The sequence below is a fragment of the Grammomys surdaster genome, unplaced genomic scaffold, assembly GCF_004785775.1.
Source record: "Grammomys surdaster isolate TR1022 unplaced genomic scaffold, NIH_TR_1.0 172, whole genome shotgun sequence".
NCBI classification, from domain to species: domain Eukaryota; kingdom Metazoa; phylum Chordata; class Mammalia; order Rodentia; family Muridae; genus Grammomys; species Grammomys surdaster.
In genome coordinates this window covers 5,738,139-5,750,138 of record NW_021604620.1, presented here as the reverse complement: position 1 = coordinate 5,750,138, position 12,000 = coordinate 5,738,139, and positions in this window count along the sequence as shown.

The window sequence follows — 12,000 nt, the reverse complement described above, 5'->3', positions numbered from 1 at the left end:
GAGAGAGAGAGAGAGAGAGAGAGAGAGAGAGAGAGAGAGAGAGAGAGGAGTACAGGGAGGGAAGAAGGGAAGAGAGGAGAGGGGAGAGAGGGATGGAGAGATGGAGGGAGAGCTGATGGAGGCACAACATGTATGCAGTACCCGAGGAGGTCAGAGGAGGGCATCAGACCCCCTGGCACTGGAGTTGCAGATGGTTGTGAGTGGCTCAGTGTGGGTGCTGGGAATTAAATTCTCCTAACCATGGAGTCACCTGCTCTCTCCAGCCCTTAGAACCACTCTTTGTGATTTGAGGAGAAGCTTATGCCAGCGTCATAGAGAAGACAATGCAGTTGGTGCCTTGACCATGGCTGGATAACCCAGCGTAGGCTAACATAGCTCTATACAGCATAGTAAATTATATTGCTAGCTTGCCAAATCCTGAGCCTGATGACTGAACACTACCCCAGAGTTAAGGCTATGTCCAATTTCATACTCCAATTAGCTCAACTGAGGCCAATTAATGCCCATCCCATAGACAAAAAATGATTTGATAGAATCATGCATTTGATTTAAAGGCAAACATATGACCAATCCCACAACCAGCAGGAGACACAGGCAGCAGTGTCCTGTGAGGCACCTACTATAATAGGGTTCTAAATTTAGGTGTAGAAACCTGTGGTCCCATCATATTCGTAGTCTCATGACAAGCCGCCACACGATTTTCTATAAACACATCATTTGAGTTAATTATCAATGAAAGCACAAAGTTTCATTCATGACTGGTAAATTGATGCCCTTATATAAAATAATAAAATTTAATGATCTGGGCGGCTTGGTTTGGCAGCGCTGGCACTGTTAGCTCAGACCCCACCGAAGCCGTGACTCAGTGATGGCTTGTATTAAAATCATTCCAACTAAAATGCACAGCAGTCAGGCCACAGCTGTTAGAGGCCATGTGAGCATATGACAAAAGTGTACCCAGGGCACTGCCTATGAACAGGCTCCCAAGAGTGTTAGCCTCTGCTGCCAGAAAAGCTTCTCCTCATCTTCTCTGTTTCATGAGTGATGGGCACTGGTGCCCTGCCAGGGTAGCTAAGTGACAGTGTTCACCTGAGCTGTGATTTAAGTTGGCTACACAGTCTAGGGAGTAGGACAAGTGACCCAGGTTCCAGTTTGTTCCTACCCTGTGAGACAGTCCTGACCTCTTCACCTGATGGAGACAAATCTCCTCCTTAGTGCACAGCTCTGGGCTTCAAGAGACATAGACCTGCAAAGTAGCTATGGTACCCAGTCCTATAAAAAGCCATAAGATGAGTTCCCGTTCGCTCTGAAAACACAAGGAACAGAGTGTATTCTTTGTCCAAAGCCTGCGGAAGAACAAAGCAGGCAGGAAAATCAGACTGAAAACTAAAAGGTTAAACTAAAGAAGAAGGGGGGTGTGTTAGAGACTCCAGAGGACAAGGAGTCATGCTACCACAAATGCTCTCCCAGCACAGGAAAAGAGAATTGCCCGAGAGGCACGTGTGCAAAACTGTACACACTACCCGGACCTCTGGCCTGGGCCTGCTTGTCTCAACTCAAACTAACTCTTTCTTCTTCCCCCCCTTTCTCATTTATACACACATATCCCACATAAACACATGCACATCACACACACTGCACACACACCACATACACACATCATGCTATCACTCCACACATACACATGCACACTCCACACATTACACACACTATACCACACACACCACATACACACATCATACTATCACTACACACACACACACACACACACACCACACATACACATGCACACACCACACATTACACACACCATACCACACACACCACACATACACACGCACACACCACACATTACACACACCGTACCACACACACCACATACACACATCATACCACATACCACACATACCACATACACACCACATACACACTACTCATACCACACCACCACCACCACCACCATAACCCCACACACAAAATAATAAATATTTGAAGAGAGAACCCTTTAAGTATGAAGATTGACATATTTTAATATAACAGGGAAAGAGGCAGCACATGACACTCTAGGAGCCTGTGTGGACCACAGACAAAATCAACTCAGACACAGCTTACTAACAGTAAGAGTAATTTTTAGTGTATCTTACAAAGTTAAATGTTCTTCTACCTTTGCCCCAGGAATCCCATTCCTAGATTCTTATTCAACATTAATGAGAACCTATACATACAGTCATCCACAAGCCTTATACAGAAGTCCTGCTGCAAGATTTATTTGTAATATATGGTATCTGGAAAGGCTTAATTGCCTCTTAACACAAGAACAAGGGATTAAAGAGTATATATCATGCCACAGGAAGTCCTCAGTGATAGGAAGGAGTAAGCTACGAGATACTGCAGTCATGAGCATAAATCCCAGTGTTCCCCAGAGAGGCTTCGGAAACTAGCAGCACAGGTCATATAGTTCTTATCATACACATTTTAAACATCATTTATGTTATTTTACGTGCACGAGTGTTTCTCCTGCATAATATATGTGCACCACATGTGCGCAAGTGGCTGGAGGCAGGAGGGGGGCACCAGATCCCCTGGAACTAGAGTCCGTCAGAGATGATCGTAGGCTGCCTTGTGTGTGCAGGGAACTGAACTCAGGTTCAAGCAGTCCTCTAACCATTGAACCATCTCTCCAGCCCTGTCATATACATTTCCTAAATAGAGGTGGGGGGCTCAATTATGAAGAAAATAAAACCAGTGATTTTGAAAGTTAATTAATTAGGTTTTAGGAAGGTGCAGCAACGTGACTGGGAAGGACATAGGGGGACTCGGAGCTGATGGATGAGTTCTCTGTCTTCCCAGAGAATGGATGACATGAGTGTATTCATTTGTCAAAATGAACCAATCTGCATGCTTAATAACCGTGCATACACTAGATGTAAATTACATCTCAATATACTTGGCATTTGGGTATAAATAGCATTTCTACAAGACTATGAAATCAGCAGGCATTTATGCAAATTGGCTATAGTAATACATCAACACTTTTCTGCTGAGAAATGAAGGGTGTTGTTTGAGCAGGGGCTCCCCTTCTCAGAGAGCTGATACCACTGGCCATGCCACTCCCCCGTGCAGCTGGTTGGGTGGGACACTCTTGTATGCAGTAGACACTCAGCTCTATGCTGTCATCTCTGCTGTCCTCAGATGGAGCTCAGCTGAGTATTTACCATCCTAAGTTTTCTACGTAGCTTATACAATACCACCATGTATGAACAGAATCCACTCACGGAAGCATCGTGAGCATGTGTGTATCCATATGTGCATGTGTGGGTGCACCTGCAGAGGGCAGAGGAAGAGGCCAATTGTCCTTATTCCACTGAGACAGAGTCTCTCCCGGAGCCTGGAGCTAGGCTGGCTGCTAGCAGACCTTGGTGTCCCTTGGTGTCTCTGCCTCCAAGAATGCTGGGGTTACTTACAGTCATGGACAGTCATGCCCGGCTTTGTACTATGGCTGAGATCTAAATTCAGAGCCTCATGTGTCTCAGCACTCTCGAGCACACCAAGGTATTTCTCTGAACCCCTTCTCTCCCCCAACTCCATAACAGTTTTTCCTTTTTGTCATCCCTCCTCTCCCACAATTAACAAACACTCTATGTAATAAAGGCAGCCACTTCCATGGAGTCCAGTTATTAAATAAGTTGAAACTTCCTTGCTGCCTGCTCTCAGAAGCTCACTTTACTGGCACAGGATGTAGCTTGTCCTGGGTCACAGTGTAGACACAGTGTTTTGAGGTGCCAACATCTGAACAGATAGGGATTGAGGGGAGGGGAGAACACTTTCCAGACCAGTTCTTACAAGCTAAGGCAAGCCAACCCCAGAATATATACATACATTAACATAACAGGAAAACACTGCAGAGCACAGATAAGTTGATTTGAACATAAGGACGTGGGGTTTGACCTCTGACCTCTCCATCACACTGTCCAGTGCAGGCTGATTCGAGGAAGAGGAGGGAGTGGAGGTAGAAGTATCTTCACAGGGCTCCACCATGTTCAAAGAGAACCTTGGCAGAGATGACATTAAAGGTAGCTTGGCATAAGAATTTTGGTTTCTTTAAAAGCACAGAAATAGTACGAAACTGTGTTTTGATTTGAATCCCAGGTGTGGGAGACAGGGCTACTTCAGATTGTACACAGCAGCTGCCTATGATTTGCCCCATGCTCTAGCAGGGGCAAGATTTTGCCAACGGCAGATTGTTTTTGCAAGTGTATGACATTTAGAATTCTGGGGCCTTTTCAGAGGCTATATAAATGTTAGAGTCTCAGTAGGGGGTGGCTGGTTGGCCAGCTGGTGGTTGGGTGGGATAGTGTTGTGGTTTATCAAGTGGTTACGTGCGAAGAGATGAAAAGAAGAAATTTAGATATCTTGATGACAAAAGATCAAACTTGCGCTAAGGAACTCAGTGGCCCTCATCAGCAGACAGTAGTCTAAGGATAGTGTCACTCCCTCTCCCTCTATCCTTCTCTCTTTCCTACCTAGTGTTTGGGGGATGGAAAGAAAGAAGTCAAGGGGTAGAGAAGGGTAAAAAAGAAAGGAACCCACAAAGTAGCCAAAGGTCTGGTTACAGTGGCTCAGTGGATAAAGATGCTTGGTGCCAGGCCTTTGATCCCTGCAACCTACGCAGGAAATGGAGAAAACAGACTCTCCCGAGACCCACCTCTGGACCTTCACTAATATGCTGCAGTGCGTGCCTATACACATCCACATAAATGTACACAGTGCATACTACATATCTATATCTACCTATATGTGTGTGTGCATAATATGTATATGTTTTTTATGTAACATAATAGTTTATTTTTTAAAGACAACCTCTACCCACCTCCCCCACTGAGCCCTGTATCCCCGCTCCTGTTAGCAGCAGTAATTCTCAGCATACCCAAAGGGGACTGCACATGACAACCCAACCATCTCACTTGGAACAGGGCTCTCTCTTCTTCCACACTGTAACAAACGACAAGTCTGCTGTCAGACTCGGGAAATAACACACTTTAAGATAATAAAGAGCATTAGACAACAGTACCAGAGGCAATATTGAAGTGTCAAATAAAAATATGTACAAGAATAAAACAAAGCAGACATTCCCAGGTGCTCGGCCTGTTCGCAGGAGAACGCAGATTAAAGCAGAGATAACCAGGATGAGCCTGGCTGAGGCGTCACATCTTTACATGGATTCTGTGCAAGGAGCAGCATGCTGAGATTTGGCGTCCGCATGTCCTATCCTTTGTGAGGAATCTCTGGCCTCGGTGACATGGTACCACAGGCATGTGAGATTAATTTCCTGCTCCAGTTGGTTCAAAGAGGTGCCATCCTCTAAAAGTTAGCAACTAATAAAAATTCCAATTCAGTGTAAACATGTGGCCTCAAAGACCCAGGGTCTAGAAAGGTGATCTGTCCCAGAGGACTGTGTGACCTCTGCTCCAAGGCCTACTGTGTATCACAAAAAAAGGCAACAGGGCCTTTAAGGGATATAACGTTAGGAAACTCTTTCCCTGAGGAATAGCTTACATCTAGATTCTAATAGTAGACTGCGTTAGCGGATAAGTTGCAAGGTTCAGAATCCTAGGATTGTGTTACAACTTTAAAGTGATAATGGGGGTGGAGGTTCAACAGATAAAAGAGCTTGCTACCAAGACTGACAACCTGCCTTCAATACCCAGAAGCCACGTGGTGGAAGGAGAAAGCCGGATCCTTCAAGTTGTCCTCTAACCTCAAGCCAGATCCCACAAGTTGTCCCCTAACCTCCAAATGGGTGGGCATACATGTGGACTCATGGATACACAGACAGAGAAGGACGCACACACACACAAGCACACAAATAATGAAAACATGTAAAAATGGTATATTTGACTGTCAAATTGCTAGACTTGGCTAATTAAGGTGAAAAGATCCACCCTAAATGTAGGTGGCACCATGGCATGCTCTGGGCTCCCAGGTCGAATAAAAAAAGAGGGGATGACTGAGTCTTTGCTTCCTGATTGCACAAGCAATGAGAACAGCTGTCTCCAGCTTTTGCCTCCCTATCCCCCAGCCATGTGACCAGCTGCCTCAGCCTCATGTCTTCCCCACCCATGCCATGTGACCAGAGGCCTCAGGATCTTGCCCTGCCCATCCCCTGTCATGAGGAACTGTGCACCCTCGAACTGTGAGCCACACAAACCTTCTTCCTTTGTGTCAGGTGTGTTTCGTCACTGCAACTGGAAAAAGTAATTAACAGAGGTTGAATTCGCATCACAGCAATTACAACTGTGAACCTTTTGAGAGCAGCTTGACTGGTCATGCCTCAGTTTCTCTATACCTATAATGAGGATTCCATCACAGCTACCCTATACGTGCATATGCCTGTGTTGTCTTACAATATGAACATATATAGGCACATGTATGAAGGTACTCAGTGTTCTACCATATCTCTGGGAGTCCATCACTCTGTGCTTGTGACTTACAGTTGCCAAGCATTTTGCCAGGTCTCTACATTCACCCCAGAATTCCAGAACTCATCAGCAGGCATCCACCTGGAGGCTCCACTGGAGCAAGATACTCCTGTAAACAAGTGGTGAATAACCTGTGAGGCTCACAGCATTTATGCCCTGCCTCTCACCTGAACAGGGTGATTTGGAAGTTCTATTTGCTCTTGGGTTCTAGAGCTTGCTTGCTTGCTTCTACATGTGTCATGGAGACTTGCTTGGTGACTCACACAATTCCCATCCTTGTCTTGTCACATCTCTCATTCTCTGGTTAGTGTTTCCTAAGGCTCATAAATATGTCATTTGTGTATGAGTATTTCTCTGTCCTAAGGTCAGCTTCAACTGCATGTGTGTGGGGAAGGGCTACCTGTGAGGGGTCCTATTGTTACCTCGAGCCTAGCTAGGCTCGTGGGAATTTGGTTTAAACATACATCAAGCTAATTTTCAATGCATAATATTTATTATAGAAAAAGTGGTAATGGTGATTTTAAAGCACAGAACACATTTGTTTTAGGGTAATAATATTTTTCTTCTGTTTTAGATTGGGATCATGTATCAGCAACAGATAGACAACACTGTTTGACAACCCCACGTCAAACCCATACTTTCTTGCTGTTAGACACCCATTTGTCCTAGTTATCTTTAACTGTAACCTTGACACATTCTGGAGTCATCTGAGGAAAGCATTTATGGATGAGCTTCCCAGATCAGATTGGCCCATGGGCGTGTTTATGAGACGTGTCTTGACTGTTTATTGATGTGAGAGGGCTCAGACCACTGTGGGCAGCACCATTCCTAAGCAGCCGATCGTAGACTGTATCAGAAAGGCAGCTAAGGAAGATCTAAAGAACAAGTCAGCTAGAAGTGCATCTCTATTGCTTCTGCCTTCAAGTTCCTGCAGTGATGAACGGTGACCAGAACATATAAGTGGAGTTAAAGTTGTTGGCTGGATGTTTTTACCATGGCAACAGGAAGGAAATTAACACACCTTTCTTCCAGGAACCCACCATGACCTGAGGCAACTCAGAGAATGAAGACATAGGCTGATAACATTCTAACCAAAGAAACAACTGGACTCCTGGTCACACAGAGGGACAGAGTTACAGGTTATGCCTTCTATCTTCCCTTTCCTGATGGGAATAAATACAGACAGAAATACCCTAATGGAGCTGGGAAGTCACCTTGGAAGCATACAACAGCAACAACAACAACAAAAAAAACCCAACCAGCACAAAGATACAGTGGCAAAATAGGGCACTGTCTGTCTGTGAAGGCATCAGCCAGCTCCATTTATCCCAGAGTCTATCTTGCAGCTGGACTTAGAGTGTGAAGAAAAACAAATGTCCTTGTTTGTGATAAGCCCTGTTACTTTCAATCAATCACAAGATAAGTAACTCTGTGCCTTCACCTGGGTGAAGTGGATACAAACCAGAAGGGACTGAGATTCTTGTCTCTCACAAGCTACAGAAATCAGCTCGAAAAGAGCAGACTTAACTGTAAGGCTTCAAATTGTGAAACTCCTAGAAGAAAACATAGAAAAATGCTTCAAGACGTTAGATCTGGCAAGTGTGTTTTTTCTGTTGTTGTTGTTTAATAGGATCCCAAGCTCATTGGCTATAAAAAATAATACAGAATAGATAGAAGGGATTGTATCAAACTGTAAAACTTCTGCACAGCAGAGGATTCTATTCACAGAATACAGATATAAACACTGAATGTGAGGACGTGTTCGCAAATTGTATGTCTGATGTTGGTACCCAGGATATATAAAGAACCCATGAGCCCAATAGAAAACAAATGTACAAATAATCTGCTAAGAAACAGGCAATACAATACAATGACACGAATGTATAAAAATACTGTGATGAAGCCCATCAATTAGTATGCTAACTTTATTTTAAAATAAATTTAAAGAACAAGAAGTAGGAAATTGTAGGACTGTGAAAGGACAGCATGGTTTCTAGTCGAGCACTGGCTAGAAATCGCCGGAGACCCCAGGTGATCCTAAGGGACTGCGTACATTTCGCCACGCTCACAGACTTCAGGCTCCTGACAAGAGGCCACAGACCTCCATCGATCCAAGCCTTTCAGGCACGTAGGACAACGCCCACTAGGCCCTCCATAAGTAGAGGGTGTGACTACAGGCCAGGATCTGCCCAATCTCCAATAGACGACCTCTCTACGTTCTCAGTCACAGAGGCCCGGAGCAAGTAAGCCGAGCAGCCATGACCCAGCTGAGCAAGTCACCGCGACCAAGACTCTCATTCCCTCAGGATGCAGCTGGGGTTCATCCTTCTTCTTCTCCTGGTCATCTGTGGGCTGATCCAGCCTGTACACTCCCACTTTGGTCTTGACCCTTCCTCGGCCTCCCAGCAGTACCTGAGAGCCCAAGTGCCTGAGAACAAACCAATTCCTAGGTGCCTTTTGGCCTGGGGACCCCCAACCCAAGAGCTCTGGCTCCTCGTGGGACCTCAGACTGTGCTCTCCCACCCAAGCGGAGTCCTCCAACTTCACATAGCCTGATGTTCGCAGTGAAGTGAACACAGTCAAAATTCCCACACCTCTGTCCCCACGAGAAGCCCTAGCTACATGGAGAGACAGAGGCGGGACTCACACATCAACCCAACAGGACTCACACACACTACAACCCAACAGGTTGTAAATCCACATCTCTGAAAAGAAGACAATCAGAAAATAGACATAAGAAAAACCCCTCAGGATCTGAATGTACCATTTAGGGCTGAGCACTCAACAGTCACTTATTCTCACTGCCCTGACCAGGTTCCCAAGGCTCCTGGAACATCTCAAAGCGAGAATAGAAAGCAAGGGCCTGAGAATGGGCAGAGGCTGTGAAATGCTACGGTCTGGATAGGCCACTGCTACTGCATTCATGAACTCACAACAGCTATGGCTACCCTGTACAAGGTAAAGCCAGTCAACATTCTAGATGGAGGGGGAGGAGCTTGCATGGCCCTGCCCCAGCTGAAAAGCTATTGGTGGCTGATGGTGTTTCCAGGAAGAGGAATCATTTTTGAGTGTGTTGTCAACGCTCTGGTGAATGGCCTCACACCCTTGTAGCATGATGCTGGAAGCGCTAGTTGGACTTAAAGGGCTGGAAAGGAAAAGAGAGGAGAGTAGGAGAAGGAAGCCGTAGGAGGCCCAGAGAGGGATAGATGTGTCATGTGTGTGTGTGTGTGTGTATTTGTATGTGTATGTATAGATGTGTATATTGTATATGTATATATAACACACACACACACATATATGTATGTATGTATGTATGTATGTATGTATATTTCCCAAAAAGTGATAATTCTACAAACTCAAGATCATTAATCTTCATGGCAGTACACATCAAAACAAAAATAAAGTATCACCTCCCCATAGTACCAATGAATATTATCAAAAGACTAAAAATAATGTGTGCCGGCAAGGATAAAGAGAAAAGGCAAGCCTTGAACACTGTTGGTAGTGATGTGAGTTTGTTCAACATATATGGAAAGTAATATGACAATTCAAAAAAACAGAAAAAACAAAAACAAAAACTTGCCATCTTGTCCTAGCAACTTTTCTGCTTGGGTACATATACAAAAGAATTAAAGATGATGTCAAAGGGACATCTGTGCTCCCATGCTCACTGTGGTAGTATTTACAATAGCCGGGAACAGGAGCAATCTAAGTGTTCATCAAAAGGTGAACACAGGAGGAAGGGGAGTCATACACATAAGGGATATATCACCACCAAAGGATGAATGCCCACTGTGTGCACCAGCCCAGCACCCACTGTGCACAACAACACAGCACCCACTATGCACACCAGCACATCCACATCTGTGTTCCCCAGATCACAGTGAATCCTACCAGCCTCCTGTCTGCTGCTGGCAGCAAAACCTGACCAGCAAAGTTTAGGGTCATTGTCCCTCCTAATCACACCTCTCAGGCTGGCAAAGATGGCTTTGTGGGCAAAACCATTTGCCCTGCAAGCCTGACATCGTGAGTTCAAGGCCCAGAAGTTACTGAGGAAGTAGAGAAATGGCTCATAGGAGCTGCCCTCTGACCTCCACATGTGTGCTATGACACGCATGTGCACTTACATACACTCATTGCACACAGCCTCCCTGATAATGATAATTAATAATAAATAAACAACTCCACTTCGCCCAAGGGTGAAGCAGGATCACAAGTTCTAAGACGCCTGTGGCTATATAGTGAGATCAAGTCTAAAAAGTAAACTATTAAATTAATTAATATACAGATAAGTAAATAAACAAAACAGCTTTCCCAGTTTCCTGGGGTGACCTACAGAGTCCCTTCAGGCAGCAGCAGGGTGGTCTCCTTGGAGTATCAGCCTTTGAAGTACCAATTTCTACTGTGCACAAAGTTGTTCTATTTTCTACCCAGCTCCATCCTTTTGAGAGATTAATACAAAAGTGGGTATAATCTAGAGATGTAGGATTCTTGTTGCACTCTTACGAAAAAGCCTGATGACGTCTTGAAAATTTCAAACCACTTCAAACCTGACATTGACCCCTGCCCTGTAATTGGTACCTCGGCAGTTGGAAGTCTTAAGTCCGTCTTATTCAGACTGCTTACAGATTTGCTATTTCTCCACTTCCTCCCTTCTCGCTGGACAGAAACCTGAGTGATGATATGGTTTCACTTTAACGTATTCTTTTCTCAATTTTCCAGAAGCCAAAGTGTGCCAGGTGCATCTGGGTGTAGAAAATAGTGACTTAGCTTCAGATGATGCAGCCTCCCTCTGCAGTGGTGAGTTATGGAATACTGCTTTTCATGTCAAGGTAAAAATAGGCTCAGTCTGCCCTGAAAAGCCAGACACAGACACAAGCCATGTATCAAGCAATGCCACCTCCATCATCACTAAGCTGTCTGCAGACTTTGGCCAAAGACAAAGCGTCTTCGTTGTATGGGATTCCTTGCCTGCTAAATTGTAACCAAGACATTAGATGTCTGGGAGAAGTGCCTAGGAGGAGTATTATACACGGGAAGAGAATTATGTATGTCAGAATAAAAAAGGAAGCCCCACTGAAAGCAACTTTAAGAGACAGTTTGAAATGCAGCTGACGGGTCATTGGGGGTGGGGCTGATGTGTAAGTCATGTTACAGTCTACAAACGCAGTTTCATACACCTTCACCCTTGACAGCAATGGCAGCATGTAAGCATGTGTGTGTGTGTGTGTGTGTGTGTGTGTGTGTGTGTGTATGTGTGTGTGAGTGTGCATGTGTGGTATGTGTGTGTCTGTGTATGTGTGGTATATGAGTGTGTGTCTGTGTGTCTATATGTGTATGTCTGTGTATATGTGGTATATGAGTGTGTGTCTGTGTGTGTCTGTGTGCAAGACTTTGTGTGTGTACTGTATGAGTGTGTGTCTGTCTGTGTGTGTCTGTGTGTGTCCATATGTGTCTGTGTGTGTCCATATGTGTCTGTGTGTATGTGTCTCTGTGTGTATGTGTCTCTGTGTGTATGTGT